The following is a 20365-nucleotide window of genomic DNA, read 5'->3' as shown; positions in this document are numbered from 1 at the left end:
CCGCTAGAGAGCCAAAGGTACATCGTGTTCCGAAATAATAACCCAAATAATTATGAATTAAAAATTACCACAAAACAATTATAAAATCCATCAATCAAAAATGGCAAATACATTATCTGACAATCTGACATAAATATTCTGAGAACACAGTTAAAGCTCAGTTGTATCTGTTGACTCTTGTCTGAATGTTTGTCAGTGTGGGTTTATTGTGTTCACTTCATCCAAAAGCGGTTACATGATGATATTGACATTTTTGTTTGGACACATCAATCCAATGTAAATGATTCTAGTTTATATTTCTGATTTATTCTTATTTAAAATGGTTTAATAAGAACTAGATGTTAATAAACATCCAAATGCTGCTATAGAAAAACACATTAGTGTAATTAGACTTTACTGACAGAAAGCCCGTGTGACAACTAGCCCCGGTGTCTGTCAAGAGTCACGAGCTGTGCAGTGAGGCTCCTCTGTGTTGTCAGAAGGTGGCGCTGTTGTCCAGAGTATACGCGTATGATCAGCCAGTCCCCTATTACAACTTGACCTGTTATATCTGTTCTGTAAAGAACTAAATTGAAGAAACTGGCTTTATTCAACCAAACAATGTTTGTCATACGTAGTCTAATGCTTTATTAAAACCTCAATCTTTTTAATATGTCATACATTATGTAATCGGGGTCAATTCAAGTCATTCTATATACTCTAGTAAATGATCATAAATCTTTAATGATTATTTTAGGCTAATTCTATTACATTACTTTCAGATTATTTATTAAATGTTGGTCTGGCATCTTTAGGATGCAATAGAACTGTATGATATGTAAAACTCTGAAATTAAGCACATGGATTTGCGTCTGAAAAGTTTATAACTTTTGAAGTCTTTGATCAAGAAATGTGAAATCATTACTGTGAATCTCAGACCAATGTTATTTTAGTAACATTAATATACTGTATTTTAGTTTTTGATTTAATTTAGAATTTTTTTTCCGTTTTCATTTAAATTTTCAAAGTTTTAACAACTTTTTTTGTCATTTTTTATTCATTTTCAGGAAACTTTGCAATAAGGTACATTAACGATAATTCATATATTAACTAACATGAACTAACAATGCATTTGTTACAGTATTTATGAATCTTTGATAATGTTAGTTAATACAAATACAAATGTCCATTGTTAGTTCATGTTAGTTTAGGACCATTAAATAATATTAACACACACATTTTGAAATTAATATATAATTGCGCACTGTTAGTTCATGTTAGTGTTACATTAGTTTTTTATGTCTATATAGGCCTAGTCTTTAATGAAGGTATAGTTTTTAGTGTTAGTTTATTTAGTTTTACCTTAGTACTTTAGTAAAAGAAACCTCATTGGATTTTTTAGGCTATATATTATTTAATTTTTTCATGGTTTACTTAATGTTAATATCCCTGTTATTACTCCCATCTAATGTGTTGGCATTTTGTGCAAAAAAACCCCCAAAAAAACATTGATTTAAAAAAAAAAAAACCCTAAATGTGACTTTACATCTCCCGAATGTGACTTTAGTTCTCATAATGTAACTTGCAATTGTGACTTTTATTCATTTATTTTTAAAACCTACCTAGCTGAAACAACATCAAACTGCGGCGCAACATGTCTGAGGACACGTACACACTCCCCACACACGGCTCTGCGCTCGCTTATCCTTTTTGTTTTCTCTTGTCTGAGATGAGGGTTTATCTGGGAGGTATAAAAAGATAGTCCTCCATCATCCTGTGCTGAAATGTCCTCGTAACCCTTCCCAATCGCTTCATCTGCACACAGTTGTTCCTACTGTACATCACTGATAAGACTGGTCAAGGGTCCATCCAGGTCTTAAGTGTGTGTGTGTACTGTACATGCACACACAAAACAAAGACACACGTAACTCTCCAAACATCACGTCTATACAGTCTCATCCATTCCTGAAAGTTAAGATCGGACTCTGCCGTGATATTACAGAAATCATTATGCTTACTAAAGACGTTTCTGTGTTTCAGTGTTGAGGATGTGCTGTTGAGGATTGTCTTATCAGTTTGGGCAAATTTGTCACGGCATATTGGAGAGCCGACAATGACTCTCATTGTGGAGGAGTTGAACGTGTTCATCACTGCGGCGGAGGAGATTCTGTTTGTTTTGCCAAGCCTCAATGGAGGTCAGAACGGTCTTACGACCACACTGTGCGCTCAATCTTAAGAGCCAATCAGATCAACAAATGACACTGGTAGAATTTAGGGTTCCTAAATTCACTTTAGTCACTTTACATTTATTTCTAAGAACATTAGAAAGAGCTTTAGAAACATAACTAGGCCTATATAGTGGCTGTTAAAAGTTTGGAATAATAACGATTTTTTTGGAAAAAAGTCTCTTATGCTCACCAATGCTTTGTTTTTATAATACAGTAAAAATGGTGATATTGTGAAATATTATTACAAATTATAAAAACCTATTTTATGTGTGAATTTATTGTAAAATGTAATTTATTCCTGTGATCAAAGGTGAATTTTCAGCATCATTACTCCAGTCTTCAGTGTCACATATGATCCTTCTAATATGTTGATTTTTAGTAACTCATTTCTAGTTAATAATTCTAATATACTGCATTTTGAGCTTTGTAATTACAGGAATAAATAGGAACATAACCGAACTAGAGAAAGAAAACAGAATATTAAATGTAGGAGTCCTTTTATTATTTGAAATGATTGAACATATGCCCTAACGTGACACCAAATAGGTGTGATTTATGTCACTTTAAAAAAAGAAAAGAACAAAAGGTCATATTTCTATATGGCCCTGTGTTATAGAAGCTTCCTTATAAATAATTAAGTATTAATTTGAGCTCCAAAGAAACTTTGGTAACACTTACGTTTAGGGTCCAATTCTCATTAATAACTAGTTGCTTATTAGCATGCATATTACTTGGATATTGGCTATTTATTAGTACTTATAAAGCACATATTAATGCCTTATTCTGCATGATCATCTTCTACATCCCTTAATCACCCAATACCTAAACTTAACCACTGCCTTCACTATTAATAAGCAATAATTGGGAGTTTATTGAGTCAAAAGTCATAGTTATTAGTGAGAATTGGACCCTAATTTAAAGTGTGACTGAAACTTTAAGTGAAAATGCTTATATCCCACTCTGCTATTACTACAATTCAGAAAGTATTTGCAGTCTCGTATTGTTTTTGACTCGCATCCACTTCTGAATAGTGTCTTTTATCGACTCTGTATTTTGAAGAGCCGGTTTGACGACGTGTTTGTGGACGACGCTCCTACTGTCAGTTTATAAGACAAAGAGTGATCTGCAGTCTCTTGGGCTTCTGTTATTATTCGTTGTGTTTGGTTGGGCAAGATCGGCATCTAAGTGTGCTCACCAATAAAGCATTTAGGCTTACGTACATGTATACAGAGACAAGGGTGGAGTGAAATACATTCAGGGAGTTGTATTAGTGCTCATTATAGTTTCAAAAGCACTCTGAACAACAGCTGTCAGAAGGGTTGATGGGTAATGACAGCTTGTCTGATCTGATGACATCAGTCCTCCACATACAAAATACATTTTTGCTGTAGAAAATAGATAGATAGATAGATAGATAGATAGATAGATAGATAGATAGATAGATAGATAGATAGATAGATAGATAGATAGATAGATAGATAGATAGATAGATAGATAGATTTGTTTATATTAATATTAGTAGAACTTAAAAGTGTTAGTTCACCCAAAAAATGTAAATTCAATCATTCATTTTTTACTCCCCCTCATGTCTTTCCAAACCCGTAAGACTTTCGTTCATCTTCGGGACACAAATGAAGATTTTTTTGAGGAACTCTGAGTGATTTCTGTTCCTCCATCGATCACTTCAAGTGATGAACAGATTGAATTTAGGCTTTTATTCACATATAAACATTGATCAACTCACACATCAGTTGTTGTAAACAGAAGCTCAAGCATCTTCGCTTGATGTGTGAGAACCAATAAGGTTCATTCTTGTGTTACGCATCATGTTTGAGCTTCAGCAAGAACCAATTAGGTTCATTCTCGTGTTACGCATCACGTTTGAGCTTCAGCAAGAACCAATGAGGTTCATTCCTGTGTTACGCATCACGTTTGAGCTTCAGCAAGAACCAATGAGGTTCATTCTCGTGTTACGCATCACGTTTGAGCTTCAGCAAGAACCAATGAGGTTCATTCCTGTACGCATCACGTTTGAGCTTCAGCAAGAACCAATGAGGTTCATTCTCGTGTTACGCATCACGTTTGAGCTTCAGCAAGAACCAATGAGGTTCATTCTCGTGTTACGCATCACGTTTGAGCTTCAGCAAGAACCAATGAGGTTCATTCCTGTGTTACGCATCACGTTTGAGCTTCAGCAAGAACCAATGAGGTTCATTCTCATGTTACGCAGCACGTTTGAGCTTCTGCAAGAACCAATGAGGTTCATTCTTGTGTTACGCAGCACGTTTGAGCTTCAGCAAGAACCAATGAGGTTCATTCTCGTGTTACGCATCACGTTTGAGCTTCTGCAAGAACCAATGAGGTTCATTCTCATGTTACGCAGCACGTTTGAGCTTCTGCAAGAACCAATGAGGTTCATTCTCGTGTTACGCAGCACGTTTGAGCTTCAGCAAGAACCAATGAGGTTCATTCTCGTGTTACGCATCACGTTTGAGCTTCTGCAAGAACCAATGAGGTTCATTCTCGTGTTACGCATCACGTTTGAGCTTCAGCAAGAACCAATGAGGTTCATTCTTGTGTTACGCATCACGTTTGAGCTTCAGCAAGAACCAATGAGGTTCATTCTTGTGTTAGGCATCACGTTTGAGCTTCAGCAAGAACCAATGAGGTTCATTCTTGTGTTAGGCATCACGTTTGAGCTTCAGCAAGAACCAATGAGGTTCATTCTTGTGTTACGCATCACGTTTGAGCTTCAGCAAGAACCAATGAGGTTCATTCTTGTGTTACGCATCACGTCTGAGCTTCAGCAAGAACCAATGAGGTTCATTCTCGTGTTACGCATCACGTTTGAGCTTCAGCAAGAACCAATGAGGTTCATTCTTGTGTTACGCATCACGTTTGAGCTTCAGCAAGAACCAATGAGGTTCATTCTTGTGTTACGCATCACGTTTGAGCTTCTGCAAGAACCAATGAGGTTCATTCTCGTGTTACGCATCACGTTTGAGCTTCTGCAAGAACCAATGAGGTTCATTCTTGTGTTACGCAGCACGTTTGAGCTTCTGCAAGAACCAATGAGGTTCATTCTCGTGTTACGCAGCACGTTTGAGCTTCAGCAAGAACCAATGAGGTTCATTCTTGTGTTACGCATCACGTCTGAGCTTCAGCAAGAACCAATGAGGTTCATTCTTGTGTTACGCAGCACGTTTGAGCTTCTGCAAGAACCAATGAGGTTCATTCTCGTGTTACGCAGCACGTTTGAGCTTCAGCAAGAACCAATGAGGTTCATTCTTGTGTTACGCATCACGTCTGAGCTTCAGCAAGAACCAATGAGGTTCATTCTTGTGTTACGCATCACGTTTGAGCTTCTGCAAGAACCAATGAGGTTCATTCTTGTGTTACGCAGCACGTTTGAGCTTCAGCAAGAACCAATGAGGTTTGTTCTCGCGCGTCAAGCATGTCCGGTTGAGCTTCTGTTTATGTTCGCTGATCAATGTTTAAATGTGAATAAAAGCCTAAATTAAATCTGTTCATCATATAAAGCGATCGAGTCTTCAAATTCTCAATTCATTTGGATTAGTTTTACAATCTGTTTATGAACTTTTTAAAGCGTCAAAGTGGTAGCTGTCAATGGAGGGACAGAAAACTCTCAGATTTCAACACAAAAGATCTTCATTTGTGTCCCGAAGATGAACGAAAGTCTTACGGGTTTGGAACGACATGAGGGGGAGAAATTAATGACTGATTTTTAATTTTTGGGGTGAACTAACCCTTTAATCTTTATATTTCATTTCATCATGACATTTATTGTCTTTAGTCTACTGCCGAATGTACCGACAAACATTTATTATGGTAAACTAAAATATACTTTAATGTTATTTCGATTTAAACTTGTATGTCTTTTCATTTTAAATTATTACAAGTGCACTTAAGTGTATCGAGAAACAGTCATGAAAGTACACTTTTATTTCATTAATATTTTATTATCTACAAGTACAGTTTTATAAAAAATATACTTAAAGATTTGCAGTACACAAGTGCACATTCAATACAATTAAGCGCACTTCTTTTCCACAAGGGAAGGTTAAAGGAATTTGGGGACTAGACTAAATTGATTGAAAAAAGACTAAATTGATCATAAAACCATTATAAATGTAGGTGTATATTAAGCAATAAGACCCAAGAGGCCGGTTAGTACAAATATTTATTTTACTATTTAGACAGTAATACTGATATAATGAGGTCACTGGTTTTGTAGAATAATTTACAAAGGCTTCAAACGGGGCTCAACCAATCAGAATCAAGGACCGGGACTATCTGTTTTATAATGGCATTTTCAAGAGGCGCCAACAACATGTTTGCTTTTGTGTTCCACGGTAGAAAGATGAATAAATGATGAGCGAATGTTCACTTTTCAATGAGCTATCCCTTTAAGATGATAATACAATACAAATGACCTTCAAATGACCTAAATGACACTCTTGTTAAAGAATTTAAATGCCTATTTAAAAAGATTTGACCCAACTCAAATGAACTGATTTTTAATGTATAAATTTAAGTGAAATCAAGAAACTCACGGTTGTGAAACATTCAGAATAACCAGCCTGATCTCACGGCAATTCGTACAAATTTTAGGAGGTGGCTAATTCGTATGAATTCATACGACCTCACTCGTACAAATTCGTACGATTTTTGCTAATTCGTACATATTTTACGAGTTACCAAATTCGTATGAATTCATACGAATAACCTACCCCTGACCCCGCCCCTAAACCTACCCATCACGTGGGTTTAGACAAATCGTACGAATTCGCCACCTTTTAATCACTCGTACGAATTCGTACGAATTGGTCGTGAGATAGCGTTGGAATAACCAACCTGATCTCATGAGAAACTCACTATTTTTGAGGTGTCAATTTTATATGAATTTGTACGATATGAAATGTACGATTTTTAGAAAAAAATAAGCAAGAAGGCCCACCACTAACCTCACCCGTAAACTAAACTGTCAGAAACAGAAAACGTACGAATAAGATCATTCGCCAAAACGTAAAATGGTTACAAATTGCCTTGAGAGTGTGTTAACGTCACCGCTGCATTAATTTGGGGGCTCCTAATTCCTTTATTCCTTTCCCAAACCCAACTGAAATCTCTCCTACTTTAACTTCCCGGAGAGCATCCATATCGGTCATGCGTCTGATTAATACCCGTGTCTGTTCCACGCTGCTAAATGGCCTGTAACAGGGTTCCTGGTTGGAGCAATACGTGAATCAGTCATGATAAAGCCGACAGTCAGAGACCCATGTCTGTGTTCCCCTAGCTCTCTGACCCTGCCTGGGCATGATTGGTCACTCTTGATGGGGTCAAAGGTCAGGGCTGGTGTGATCCTGTGACTGCTCTTCCCTGAGAGGGTCAGTCAGGGCACATACAATCACACACCAACACAGTCTCATACTCATACTTACGTGTCTGCTATGTTTAAAATTGGCAGGCTGTAAACTATCTTTTATCAGTATTAAGCTGGAACTTTATCCATTTTGTCTGTCTTAAGTTGAAGAATGACACAAACATGTGCTCCTCACGCTTGGTTGTACTCTAATGCATCCATTGTTCACAAGCTCTCTTAGTGAACAAAGATCAAGAGATTTTTAACAGTATGGCTGTCATAGGGTTCATGAAGCATGTGTAACAAAGGGAAAGTCTTCCAGGTAGGCTATAAAGGTCTCACCTGATAGCGTCTTGTTGAGATATACATCATCTTGTCAATCACCAACCTCTTGTTCAATGAAAAAAAAAAAAAAAAAAAAAAATACTACTGAAAGTAGAGCCTAATGGGAGGTTAATTTTGGTATTTACTAAGGTGAGCAACTATAGTTCATACTGTTTCAAGTAGGGGTGGGAAAAAAAATCGATATTGCAATATATTGTTGTGCTCTCTGTCGCAATAAATAATCGATACACTAACGCCCAATATCGATATTTTATTACAACACAAAATGATTAATTTACCCGTTGTCAGTGTCACTGTCACTACCCAATATCTACCATTCTGTTTGCGGGGGGCGCTGTTCGAGTAAATAGGGGTAAAGTGGCGCAAACAGCGGCCGGTGAAGCACACAAGTTAACTAACAACAACAGAGAGAAGCGAGAAGAATGGCGGAAAACAATAAAAAACGAATCAAAGACCCACCCGCTAGTTTCCACTCTAAAGTGTGGAGACACTTCGGGTTTTACGAGCAGAGAGAGCGCAACGGCCGCGCGCGCCCACTTTCACGTCTTCAAACAACACGAGCGCTGTCTTGCTCTCTCCCTCGCGCATATTAATCAAAATCAATTGACACGATAGTAAAAGGTCGGAAGACCGCAGTTTCACGTGGAGCATTTGGAGATTTTTAGAGATTAGAGACTCGCCTAAACTCAATGAACAACATCTCAACACTAAATTATAAAGGCCTGTCTCATATAGACGCCTGTCTCGAATACAAGCCGGTGCAGTTCGACGATTTGGGAAAAAAAAAACCCGGGAAGTTTTACGGTATATTAATTCTCAATATGTACACATGCATTGTTAATCTTTCTTTTCAGTCACATATATCGTGATATATCGTTGATGAAATTTCTTCCAATATATTGAATATCGTAGATATCGCGAATCGTGATATTATCATATCGTGGACCACATATCGCCACAGAATTGAATCGTGAGGTACCTGTATCGTCCCACCCCTACAAATAAGCATTAGATTTTCTCTCTGAACTGATTTTCTCTCTATCAGGACAGGTGTTAATGAATGCGTTAATGAATGTTGACAGTCAGGTCAGGTGTGGTTACATGGAAAGATATCGAATAATCATCATTGGAAAGAATGATGCCTCACCCAATCACTGTATAGAGCTTCATAAGAGGTGAGGATGACCTGCTGCTTGTTTTCATAGAGGGTGTGTGTGCTAAAAGTGAAGTATAACAACAATGAGGCTCATCAAATTGTGGTGGTCATGTGACGTGTTTCTTGAATGACTTTGAAGGTGTGATCAAAGAAAACAACAAACAACATAATGTTAAGTATCCAAAATCAGACAGGAAATTTCCATCAATAAAATAATAAACCGCTTTCAAAAACCTGAATTTACCTTCCTCTCCTGCCAGAACCAGACCCAACACCTTACACTCTTATCAGTTTGTTTACAGGTTCTGTCTTCATCTTTCAGACTCAACATGAAGGCTCTGTCAAGGACACAAAAAACTATAAATTAGAGGAACCTGATCAAGTTTGTTAGCTGATCAGTGACCAATGATTAAAGTCTTAGGCACATCGGGTGCTTCACAAAAACATTTGTTTTAAGACAGTCAGTTTTAAGAGAGTGATTGAACTTTTTGGCCTAAACTTGCCCACCATTTTGTTGGGTGGTTTTAGAGGGATTTTGGACTTTTTACGACAGGATCAGAATAAACCAGCTAAAAACACCATAGGATAGCTAGTAACAACCTAGAATACCATAGGAACCACCCTAACAACTGCACAGAACACCTTAGGAACCCACTAGCAACCAGTCGTAACACTCTAGGAACCTCTTAGCAATCACCCATAACATTCTAGAAACCCCCTAGCAACCACCTATAACACCATTGAAGGTGCTATAAGCAATCCGCAACCACCCAAAACACCACAGAAACCCCCTAGCAACCACTCAGAGCACCATAGGAACCCCCCAGCATCCAGCCACAACACTCTAGAAGGTGCCAGTAAGCAACCCCCTTAGCAACCCCTCAAAACAACATATAAACCCCCTAGCAACCACCCAGAGCACCCTAGGAACCCCCCAGCATCCAGCCACAACACCCTAGAAGGTGCCAGTAAGCAACCCCCTTAGCAACCCCTCAAAACACCATATAACCCCCTAGCAACCACCCAGAGCACCCTAGGAACCCCCCAGCCACAACACTCTAGAAGGTGCCAGTAAGCAACCCCCTTAGCAACCCCTCAAAACACCATATAAACCCCCTAGCAACCACCCAGAGCACCCTAGGAACCCCCCAGCATCCAGCCACAACACCCTAGAAGGTGCCAGTAAGCAACCTCCTTAGCAACCCCTCAAAACACCATATAAACCCCCTAGCAACCACCCAGAGCACCCTAGGAACCCCCAGCATCCAGCCACAACACCCTAGAAGGTGCCAGTAGGCAACCCCCTTAGCAACCCCTCAAAACACCATATAAACCCCCCAGCAACCACCCAGAGCACCCTAGGAACACCTAGAACACTCTAGAAGATGCCAGTAAGCAATCGCCAGCAGCCATAAATGCGTTAGCGTGTCAGTAGGAAGTATAATTTCTATGAACAAGGAGTTCAACAACAGAAATATGGCCCACATAGAGATCTGATCTCACTATCATCGAGTCAGTCTGGGATTACACGAGAGAATCAATTAAGGCAGATTAAATCCGTAGAAGAAATGTGGCATAAAGATTATACATAAAGTTTGTCCAACATTTATGATGTTAAAAATCATCTATTAAATGCTGTTTCTCTGAACTTTCTATTCACCAAAAAAATTATGTATCACAGTTTTCACAAAATATTATATATAGAGTATTCATTTGTTTATTTAATAATTTATTTTGTTTTCAATCGTTTCAACTTGACCGTTCTCATTTTCAGAGGTGGGTAGTAACGAAGTACATTTACTTCGTTACATTTACTTGAGTATTTTTTTGGAATTTTTTTACTTTTAAGAGTAGATTTAATTGTGGGTACTTTTACTTTAACTCGAGTACATTTCTAATGAAAAAACGGTACTTTTACTTCGTTACGTTGGGCGACGTTCCTCTCGTTACTTTATTTTAATGCAATATGTTGTTAAAAGCGTAGTTTATTCTAAGCGCGCGCTCTCTCTTTTTTCTGGGCATGAGCGATGCTCAGTTCACAAATGAATCACTCTTTTGAGTCGATTCTGTTCAAAGACTTCATCAAACAAGTTGGGCAGATCTGTCTAAATCGGTTCGCGAATCAGTTTGAATGATCTGTTCAGTTTCCTGCACGCACGAATCGTCTCGGAGTCGTAACAGGAAGATTTAAGAACATCAAGAGCGTTGTATGAAGTGGCGGTCCACAGTCTACAGTACAGTCTAGAAAGTAAATCTGCAAATGCATCATATTTTTTGCCAGCGATGAAGATCTTTATTAGTTGAACATCTTCGTATGTTACTTCGTAAGCTGTCTGTGAATGAATTATTCCACACGACGATACATTCGATTTCATTTCATTCAGGTAATACATTTTACAACCAAACAGATTATTACGACATATAGCACTACTACAAAGTATGACATTACCCTTTTTTTGGACATATACATTACTTTATACATTAAATAAGCTATCATCGTCCAGTTTATGAATGTGTGTACACACACAATGTGTGTGTATTGCGCAGTGGCATGCGAACTCGACTTGAAAACGAATGCCTTTGCCTGCCTTATTAGACTCAGTTAACCAGTTTAAAGATGCTTTCATAAATATAGCCTACATTTAAATACATTTTGGAGAACAGACAGAAGATCCGTGCATTTGATCGTTGTTTGTGTTTGGCATGACATGACTGCGAGCACATGTGCAGAGTTTTAACACTTTCTAATCTGTGTCAATGGTTCCCACCCCTTTACATATGAATGCAAAACTCCATAATGTCACTTTATTCCGACATTGTCTAATAATCCAAATGTAGTTGTATAAATTATTATACTATTATACAAACCAAAGGACAGGCAATGGTTTTCAGGCTACAGATAGGCCTATACAGAAATAATGTTTGTCTCTTCTGTTTTTGTTGCAAAGATAGCTTATCTAATTATGATAATTTTAGTCATTAAAATGAAAAAATATCTAAATAATATCATGTTATATATATATATATATATATATAGGCCTATGTGATCCAAAGTAACTAGTAACTAACTACTTGAGTAGTTTTTTCATTGGATACTTTTTTACTCTTACTCAAGTAACTTTTAAGATTATTACTTTTACTTTTACTTTGAGTAAATATTTCTATAAGTACTTGTACTTTTACTTGAGTACAGTTTTTGGATACTCTACCCACCTCTGCTCATTTTCATCGAGACATTCGTGCTTCCCAAAGCTGGCATCACTACAAGATCTGCCATTTTGCCCCGAGATTTTTATCTGTCTCTAATTGTATTGCAAACAGACATTACTCAGAGCTTGAACCCGCAGATGTTACGGATGTGAATAACGGAAACAACAACAAGATGTCTTAATCCCCACTCAGAGCAAGCCACACTCCCCTCAGAAGCACTGTCACTCTCCTGATAATGGCTGGGTATGAACCTGCGCTAGACAGAGAGGGAGGTGAAGCGGCTTTATCAGGGTTTCCAGCACTTTTAATCCTTTAATGATGGAGCCAAAGTGGCTGAGACACTGGATCAGATGGACCCAAAGGTTATAATCCTGTTTACCCCTAAACGGAGACTACAGCATCTTCCTCCCAGAGGCCGTTGCTTAGAGAACCGCCACACTGAGGAAAGAGATCAGGGGAAATGATCTGAAAGGTTGTTGTTGACTGGGTAATGCTTTGAATGAATAAATGTGAAAGGTGAGACTTTGGAAGTCAGTTAGTCAGTCAGTCAGTCGTGAATTGGTTGCAAGTACTTGATGCAACTACTAATGTGTTGAAAGATAGTTTTAGCTCGATACCATGTAATTCTGGTGGATATACACCCAAAGGAAACTCGCTCAAATGTTTCTCTTTCACGGCTCAAGAGATGTGGACTCGGGAGATTGGAGTTCTTAATTATGATTCTTTTATGTAAAATACCTTGTCTCGGATGTTTCCCCTGAAATGAAAACAACAGTAAAGGTGTAGAGCTATAAAATGAATGTGTTACACTTTATACAGTAACAAAGCACTTAATCATTTGCACACTATTATTTTATAGTTAATTAGTGAATAAGAGTGAGTTCATTGAAAATGTCATTAAGTGCTTTAAAGCAACCTTTATTGGTCATTTATTACATTTAATAGTTCCTTAAAATGTTTACAAGTACTTTTATATTTTTTATTGTTCAAACTGTAACTGATGTATTTTAACAACGTGATCTTATGAGTATTTGTATGTATTTCATATCATTTCTAACATTATCAAACTCTTTATAAACAATAATAGTTTGTTGATTACAGTGACAATGAATGAAGAAATTCCGATTTGTATGTAGTCTATTAATGTATTAATTACAGTTTATACACTATTAATCAACTAAACTAATAGTTTGCAACTGATTTGTAAATATTTGTATCGCTGTATACTTATTATAAAGTGTTACAAATTAATGTGGATAGTATATATCTGTGAAGCACGAGACCAAACATCTCCATTTGGTCTCCATTTAATCTCATTGAGGAAACTGTGAGATGCTTCTTCTTCATCTTCTTCTTCTTATGGGTTTAAATCCACTGTTGAGACTGAACATATGTAAGTATAAACAGTGTCTAAACAGAAATTACATTCAATTGTTATTTAATATGAATGAATTCATTTTCTTAAATAACTGATAACTTTTACATTGAAATTCATTTTCACACAATGCTGTTCTTTTGAACGTTCAATTCATCAATCCTGAAACATTTATCACTGTTTCCACAAAAATATGAAGCAGCACAACTGTTTTCAATATTGATAATAATCAGAAATGTTCCTTGAGCATCAAATCATCATTTTAGAATGATTTCTGAAGGATCATGTGACACTGCAGACTGGAGAGTTTTTCAGATTCAAATTTGATCATAGGAATAAATTATATTTTACAATATATTTCCATAGAAAATAGCTATTTTAACTTATAATAACATTTCACAATATTACTGTTTTTACTGTATGTTTTAATAAGAATAAATTCAGCCCTGGTGAGCATGAAAGACTTTCCAATGAAAATACTGTTTAATTGTGATAAAGATGTCATAGTCTATTTAAACTATTTTTATTGAAATTTGTTAAAGTCCCCCTGTAGTCAATAATTGTATCCCTTAAAACTCATCTTTGATCACCAAAATCACATATTTAAATGTTTTTATCCAGTGAAAAAAAATTCTTCATGCCTTAAAATAGCTTGAATGTAACTCTACACTCATATGTGGTTCTATGAATATGCTAATTAGCCCCGCCTCCTCTCACTCACACCAGCTCAGAGATTCACTCGGCCAACTTACTGAGGTAAACGCAATGGTATCGCTCTTTACAACGTCGGACACATAGCGGTAATTAATATGATTAGCCTTTTGCTTGACTATGTTATCATACAGCTAATAATGTGTTGCTAATGTTACACAAACCATGTTCCCGTTCGCCATCTCAGTCTGCCTTCTAACAATCATCAGAAATGCTTTAAACAACTCAGACCGTCAGTGGAGAAAGGCATATAGTTCATCATTACATCGTAATATACATACATACACCCGCTATTTTGCTAAATACCCGCTATATCAACAATAAAATATACCGGGATAACCTTGTGACGTTAGTGTTCAAAACGCATTTGTGAGACTTTTTTGTCTTAGTTTTAAGGAGAAAATACTCAGCAATGGTGTTGACTTAAGAATTTGCACATTAAAAACGCCACAGACGTAAACAACATTAAAAACTTGATTTTCACCTCAAGGGGACTTTAAAATAATATATAAAATGTATGGAATTCTGTTCAGAGTACCAAATTCACTACGCCTCATATTCAAGCCACAAGGTTGTTTGACCTGTTTAAAGCCCCAAATATATACGGTGGAATAAGTTTCAACAGATAGATAGCTCCACCCGTACTTGCGTGAGAGAGCAGTCTCGTTTGATTGACAGGTGCTGGATGAGGTGACTGAGTCATTATCAAAAGCTTTGTTCGTTCTCCGTCACACCTGGGGGGGTCACATGCTCCACCCACCCTGCCCTCCACCTGTAGAGGTTCAGAAAGAGCGCTCAACAGATCAACTCGCCGGACTCCTCCATACCCCAGCATGAGCTTCACCAGGACACCAAACACTTCAAATAGCCTACATATTTCCCAATCGCTTTCGTCTGACTCAGATTACCATGCTATTCTCTAATAATCTTGTAATGCAGGTAAGCATGAAGGGTAATAAATTAGGCACTATAGTCAAGTGCCTAATTATTGGGAAAGAACATGTACATAATGCATTTTGACAAGTAGACGAAATGAATAATTAAGGTGCGGCTTGACAGCAGGCTCATCAGAGAGAGAAACCTCAAACGAACTTTGACATGAGTGACACAGGCCTGGACAAGTAGTCCCACTATTGTCAAATTAAAGAAATGTTGAATCAAAAATGAAAATTCTCTCATTATTTATACGTACCGTCATGCTTTTTGTTGTTGTATATTTTTCTTTAATAGTGACTGTTGTATTGTCTTAGACTTTAACAGAATAGTGACCGTTTCTGCCAAGCTCCAGAAAGGGCAAACAACACTATATATATATATGACATACAGCTCCTAGTCTATAGTTTAAAGTATGATATGATAGTTTTGTGTGATTTGTGATTTCATTATTCACTGGAGATCTTCCCCTCTGGCTCACAGCTATCAAATTTCATTATTCCTTCCATATATTCACATAAATATTAGCTGTCAGTTTAGTAAACAAGCAAGAATCAGTGGTGAAAAAACATTTTTTTTAATCTAAACAAGGACATGCATGAGATTTCAGAGATGTTTTCAGAGATGTTCAACATGTTTTATTCTTGAAACTACTAAGTCTAACTATCTAACTACATAACTCCAGAAGAGATGCAACATAGAAAATGAGTCATATGGACAATCATGTATTTATTTATTGTCACCAGTGGAATGTTATGTAAAACAGCTGCAGGGAGACTCTTAAATTCTGAAGAATGGAAGAACGTAATTCCGGTTTGTAAATCCATAAGAGTGAGCAAATAATGACAGAAATTTGATTTTCGAGCGAACTATCCCTTTAGCTGTCAGTCAAAATTGTTTCGCATTATACAGTTTGACTGTTTCTCTGCTGAAAACAATGACGAAAGCGCACATTTCATTCTCTCTGCCAATTGAAAAACATATTTGAGAGAATTGAATTGAAGCCAATCCCACACACGTTTTCATGACATCACGACGAATTCCCCTGTGTTTGCGTGTACAATATGAGAAGTGCACTTTGATGGGGAATTTAGGTGTAACACAGAACATATTTTCGCAAAGAGAGGATATTGATACGAACAAGACAGAAATGGATTGACACACAAAATTCCAGAGTTCCTCTGGAGCCAAGCCAAGTGGGTGGCATTAGATGAAGCCGTCTCTGTTTCGGAGAACCCCTGTATCCCGGCCCGCTCTTATCTCACAACACCAAAACAATGTCTCCGCACAGATTACTATTATTAAGTGGCATGACATTGTTGTAGAGATAGAAATATGCGGGTGGATATGCCCTGGCTGGGTGGATCCGCAAGCTTCAACTGAAAGAAAAGGGACAACAAGTTTGATGTCAAAGTCAGACTTCACCTGACAGGTTTGAGTTTTAGATGAAACTGGTTTCAATCATTTGAGCCAATGTGAAGTGGAGAATTCCTGCTATTTCATGTTTAAAATACTAAAATCGTTCCCATCAATCACTGAAACAAACTGTTGCCAAATAGGAACATTCCTGCAGTAACTTAAGTGTGAAGTTATGCAGTAAGGCAAGTAGATAACATAAGGACATTATTATTATTTGATATATTACAGAATTGATTAAATGCTCATAAATATATGCGAAATAGCCATACAAATGGAAACAATTGAGAGTTGTGTATATTTACCAGACGATTTATTAGGCACACCTGTTCAAATGTCAGTTAAAGCGAATATCTAATCAGCCAATCACATAGCAGCAACTAGTAAGGTGAAGCCGACCTGCTGAAGTTCAATCTGAGCATCAGAATGGGGAAGAAAGGTGCATTAATTGTCTTTGAACGTGGCATGGCCAGACGAGCTGGTCTGAGTATTTCAGAAACTGCTGATTTATTGGGATTTTCACGCACAAACATCTCTAGGGTTCACAGAGAATGGTCTGAAAAAGAGGAAATATCCAGTGAATGGCAGTTTTGTGGGTGAAAATGCTTTGTGGATGCCAGAGGTCCGAAGAGAATGGCCAGACTGGATTCAGCTGATAGAAAGGCAACAGAAACTCAAATACCCACTCGTTTCAACCGAGGTCTGCAGAAGACTATCTCTGAACATTCAATACATCCAACCTTGAAGCAGAAGAGCTCCAGCAGCAGAAGACACACGCCGGTGACACTCATGTCAGCTGAGAACAGAAACTGAGGCTACAATGCACACAGGCTCAACGAAACTGGACAAGAGAAGATTGGAAAAATGTTGCCTGATCTGATGAGTCTGGATTTCTGCTGCAACATTCAGATGGTCGTGTCAGAATTTGGCGTAAACAACATGAAAGCATGGATAATCCTGCCTTGTATCAGCGGTTCAGGCTGCTGGTGTAATTGTGTTGGGGATTTGTCTTGGCTCGCTTTGGGACCCTTCGTTTAAACGCCACAGTCTACCTGAGTATTGTTGCTGACCATGTCCATCCCTTTATGACCACTTCTTCTGATGGCTACTTTCAGCAAGATAACACGCGTCACAAAGCTCAAATCATCTCAGACTGGTTTCTTGAACATGACAGTGAGTTCACTAAACTCAAACGGCCTCCACAGTCTCCAGATCTCAATCCAATAGAGCTGCTTTGGAATGAATTGCGGTGATTCACATCATGGATGTGCAGCCGATAAATCTGCAGCAACTGTGTGATGCTATCATGTCAATATGGACCAAAATATCTGAGGAATGTTTCCAGCACCTTGTTGAAGAATTAAGGCATGCAGTTCTGAAGGCAAAAGGGGCTCCAATGAGTGTGTATACACTCCTGGACAAGAAAATGGGCCTAGCTAAAAATGGCATAATATTTAGTGGTCTTTTAATTGTCTTAACCATTTTAATCACAAATCACTGGTCAGGAAATCAGCAAGAATTGCACTAATACTGTAGATAAAGTAACTTCCCTAACTTGCAGACAGCTTTATTACAGGAAGAAGAGTCAGTGTTGTTCCACTCAATGTTAATGGCTTCAAACAGTTCATGAGTAGTTGAAAAATGTTCATTTGAGTTTAATGTGAGACCAAATATTCACTATAGAGTTCAAATCTGGACCCTGAACCGGCCAAAACATCTTGGTTGACTTCTTGGTTGTCTTTGCAGTTTGGGCAGGAACATTGTCTCGTTGAAAAATAACGCCGGATCATTCCTTTTTAGAACAACTTTTCATTTGTAGGAAGCAAGACTTCCTGCAATATTCTCATGTACTCCAAAGCAATAAATGAGCAATACAAACCAATAAAGGCTCCCCACACAATGAGACTCTTCCTCATGCTTCACTGTGGTAGAGATGCATTTATTATTATATTTCACAGAAGATTTTCAAAGACGTCGCTCTGGAGCATCACCATCCAACTCGTGTTTCATTGTGATTCATCACAACTTCCCATATTCTGACAACAACTTCTTGATGTTTTTCTGAGACAGCAATAGCTTTTTAAGTAGTGCATTCTCTTAAATTTGGCAAATTTCATGACCAATAATAGGTGGTTAAGACAATTAAAAGCTAAGTGTTTAGTCTTTTTTTTGCCCAGGAGTGAAGCTGGAAGGCAAAAGGGTGTCCAATGAGTGTATATATAACCGGTGAGTGAATATATAGTTTCGTTTTATATATATATGTATAAGATATATAGTTGAAGTTTACACTGTTTAAGTTTACATTCAAATGACATCACATTCAAAACTAGCAAAAAACTATTACGTTTTTGATGTTGTGGAGCGCAAACATACCTCATTTTAACTCCCCTGTAACAAACACTTCCTACTGCTATTCATGAAAAGCCATACACTTACTGAGACATGTCTTTGTAGAAATAGCTAAAGAGGTCTGGTTATGCCTGAGAGCTCTTTAAAGACAGGTGACGGATGACCTATGGCAGTTACTTCCTGAAGAATAAGTATTGCAGACATATTCACAGAATGTTGGGAATTTTGTGTGTAAACTTACATTTTTCAGGTTGGGAGATCCTCAGAGCCCTTTGCAAACCTGTTGTCATGACTCACTGATTAGACCATCACTTTACAGGGTAAATCATGTCATCTTTCCTGGAGAAGCCTGTATCACTCAGACAACAGACCACCTCCGGCCGAGGCGCTCCAAGCCATTGCTCTGCTGAAGTCAACTTAAGTTGAATAGGAAAAGGATAGGGGTGTTCGAGATCGCTATCTCTTGTAGCAACGTTAAACTTCTATGTTGAGCAGGCCCGCATGTTTTACAAAAAGATTCCTTCTCTTGATTTATCAGCTGGTATGGCTTGTGAACGGCAAGTGTTCAGGCTGAAGTATAATTGCAGTCCTTGTTAAACAATGGAGCGCTTTTAGGAATTAGTTCTTATAGATAAGTGTGATGATTTCGAGATTTGAACGAATAATGATGTATGCGAGAAAACTTTCACTGAAGTCCAAAGAAAGAAAAACTTTAGAACCACACAATTCACTGAAATATATTACTTTGAGGACACATGAATTATCGAAGGCCATATTGCAACACACACTCAAGGCAATTTACTCTTTTGTAAATTAAACGTAGGCCAATAAATGATAGGTTGCACTATTTTCCTTGAATAAATATATATATATATATATTTATACTTAAGATTCATATTCTTGAAGAAACAGTCTATTGAGAGAGAGAGAAAAAAAAACATTTCCTTATAAAAGTATGCTAGGTCTTTTTAGCCAGATAAGAGAAATATGCATTTTAAGAGTTCACATGTTAACATAATACTTTAGTGGAGATAAATGCAAGATAAAGCTAAGTATATTCGTCTCTCAGTCCATGAAGGAAGCTCCTGGACTTCTTAAATGAATTTTTAAAATGGGGGAAAAGGTGTAGATGGTGTGAGGATGAATGAACAATTATCACAGTAGTTTGAAAAAAATATTTTATTACACAGAATACAAAGCTGTACAATATTTTAAAAACACCATAATAAAGAATATTATTCACAATAATCTGAGAACATTCCCAAAGTCCAGGTTAATAT

The 20365-nt window shown here is 37.4% G+C and overlaps 1 protein-coding gene across 1 annotated transcript in view; it reads right to left on the bottom strand.

The window, feature by feature from the left end:
• Positions 1 to 20246: 20246 nt before the first annotated feature.
• Positions 20247 to 20365, bottom strand: part of nkx3-1 (NK3 homeobox 1) — a 1187-nt gene continuing 1068 nt past the window's right edge. The window contains exon 2 of the mRNA XM_056246527.1: positions 20247 to 20365. This exon is cut by the window's right edge and continues 445 nt beyond it. The gene's annotated coding sequence lies outside the window, so the exon portion shown is untranslated.

Source organism: Rhinichthys klamathensis, unplaced genomic scaffold (genome assembly GCF_029890125.1).
Source record: "Rhinichthys klamathensis goyatoka isolate OS25496 unplaced genomic scaffold, OSU_Roscu_1.1 h1tg000040l_1, whole genome shotgun sequence".
Lineage (NCBI taxonomy): Eukaryota > Metazoa > Chordata > Actinopteri > Cypriniformes > Leuciscidae > Rhinichthys > Rhinichthys klamathensis.
Note: the sequence above shows the minus strand (reverse complement) of the source record. Positions and strands in the feature narration are given on the sequence as shown.